This window comes from Nelumbo nucifera, chromosome 1, assembly GCF_055504915.1.
Source record: "Nelumbo nucifera cultivar China Antique chromosome 1, China Antique-T2T, whole genome shotgun sequence".
Classification (NCBI taxonomy): Eukaryota; Viridiplantae; Streptophyta; class Magnoliopsida; order Proteales; family Nelumbonaceae; genus Nelumbo; species Nelumbo nucifera.
This window is the reverse complement of record NC_142649.1, coordinates 86,398,278-86,400,763: the sequence shown is the minus strand read 5'-3', so window position 1 is coordinate 86,400,763 and position 2,486 is coordinate 86,398,278. Positions and strand designations below refer to the sequence as shown.

The 2,486-nt window shown below is 38.8% G+C and overlaps 1 long non-coding RNA gene across 1 annotated transcript; it reads right to left on the bottom strand.

The window, feature by feature from the left end:
• Positions 1-564: 564 nt before the first annotated feature.
• LOC104599540 (uncharacterized) lies at positions 565-1,569 on the bottom strand. The gene is made up of 2 exons (XR_016076145.1): positions 1,266-1,569; positions 565-905 (listed from the first exon to the last, which is right to left on the bottom strand). It is a non-coding gene; the product is annotated as an uncharacterized LOC104599540 (long non-coding RNA).
• Positions 1,570-2,486: the final 917 nt, after the last annotated feature.

Here is a 2,486-nt window from a genome sequence, read left to right as displayed (position 1 = left end):
TATGGACAAACCGAACTCATTACAAAAACAAGAACAATGTGAGAGTTAAATATGAATATGGTTAAATTTCTTATATTGTTGAGACCTTCAGCGAAAACAAGTAGTCGTAATAACACAGATAATTCATCATAAGATACACATTAAACCTAAACTCTTGCTTAGGAACTTGCTTGTATCAGCGATAGGAACTAGCTTGTATCAGTGAGAATTAAATATGCCTATACTTCCAGGAGCTGCAAACGCATTAAACCATCTTCATTGGGATTTATAGGAGTAGGTTCTGTTTGCATGTTATAAATGATTCCCAGTAAGGATGGTTGGTTTTCAACTTACAAAAAACCCTGCAAAGTGATGATATGCCTTGGAGTTTGAAGTGGATTTAGGATCTGTAAGAGAAATTAGTCAGCTCAGTCCTCCAATTAATGGTACTTCATGATATATATTTTTTTGTATGGTCTACCGCCAAGATGCTTGGATGTGTTAGCAAGCTACAAGGTTGATCTCAGTTTCCATCTTCAGTTATAGTTTCAGGGAAAAGTACTAGGGTTTTAGAAAATTACAGCATAAAAAAAGCATCAATCCAGACGAAGCCAAATCACTAAAAGCACAACAATACAAGGAACATGCGGATAGCCGCATACAGATGAATCAAAACATGGTGATGATTACATCTTTTGCAGATCATAAAAGAGAGATACCAATAAGCATATATAGTCGAAACGAAACATGCTAGTAACCACATCTTTGCAGATCAGATCATATATGAGAGATGCCGATAACCACAAATGGTTGAAACCAAGGTGGTATATGCATGAACGCCACTGGTTGCTCTCTCCATGAAACCAATTTTACTCGCGAGGCATTTCACATCAATCATCATAAACATTGATCGCATCATCCACCAGCTGCAGAAAAAAAAAAAAAAAAAAAAAAAAAAAGAGAGAGAGAGAGAGGAATTAATATTGCTAGACGAAATGTTCTACCTCAAGAAAAAATAGACAGTTTCCGAAGGGATTTCTGGAACAGAGACCAAAATCTAGAGAGAAACATTGAATCCATCGGAGGGATCGAGAACAAAGAATGAAAAGCAGGACACCCAAAAACTTATCAACTGGATCACTATTTCAAAACATAATCTTGTAAAAGATGCATCAAAAGGTGAGAGCAGCTAAAAAATTGAGAACTTCAAGATGATCGGCAAGCGAAACGACCACAAAACCAAATAAACAAATACTTAATAAGATTATTGGAAATTTGGAGCTTACCTCTTGCAGAGGACAAGAGGAAGGGCGTGACGACTCGTGAGAAAAGCTTGAAAACAAGCTTTAATTTCTGGAATAAATTGACGAAGATTCGTCGCTTAATTCTTCCTCCTCCTCTTGTCATGGCCGGAATCAAAGACCCATGGTGCTTCTTCTTCAATTCCATTGCTTGGCGCAGTTGCTTGTCTCCAGCTTCCATCGTCAATTTCTGGAGTTCAGTGGATGAGGCAAGAGAAGCCGAGAAGAATTGAAGAAAGCTATTTGGGGGAAAAGAGAGGAGAAAGGCAGAAAGCTTGATCATGTCTCCTCCTTTTTCACTTTCTCTCTTTATATATAGACGTTGATCAGTTACGTGTGTGAGCTGTGTGCAAATGTAGAGGAGTATGGTAACCTTCCTCTTTCCTTCCCCTTTCACACAGATTTGTGAGGGTGAACCAAGGAAAGTAATAGTAACCCATTACCTTGCTTTCTTTTCGAGCAACGTAAGCAAGTCAATTAATCGGACGGTTAAATGTGTAAATCAACTTTAGTTGTGGGATGGCAGGAACAGAAACATATCATCAGAGATCAGACATTCCTTATCTTCTCTCTCTGCCTTATCAGCACGTGGTGCCTGAAAAATGATAACTGCGCCAATCCAGACGCCACCAGGTCCACGCCACCATCTTTTGGAAGCTTCTTGCTACGATACTCAGGGCTGAGCGCGATTTTCAGCTTTTGAGAGTTTGCCAGCTGGCATATGCGTCTTGGTGGGATCACAACCAATTCACGTTTCATGTTCCAGTCCATGCGTAGCAAGCGTCAGTTCCAAATACCAAAGTATTAGGGCTTAGGCGGATAAGGCAGGTAAGGGTGAAACTCGTGGGGCCCAACCTTAGTTTAGTCATCGTGCTACGGGGCTAGCCCTAGATATGACTGCAAATGGATCGAATCGAATCGGAGATAGGTGGGTCCATGATTAATTTATATTGGAATTTGAATCGGATAATATTCAGTAGGTATATCAATATTGAATAATATATATATAAATTAGACTAAAAACGATCAAAATGTTATGGGAAAATCTATGATATGTAAAAGGTCACTTTTCCATATCTTAACCGGTTTCAAAAACAACCATTAAAATCACATTTGATTAAAGAAATTCATTTTAAGAAAGACGTTAACTTACGGAAAAGTACTGACCGTCATTCTCTCTGATAGTACCAGGACCCTTGTACAGTC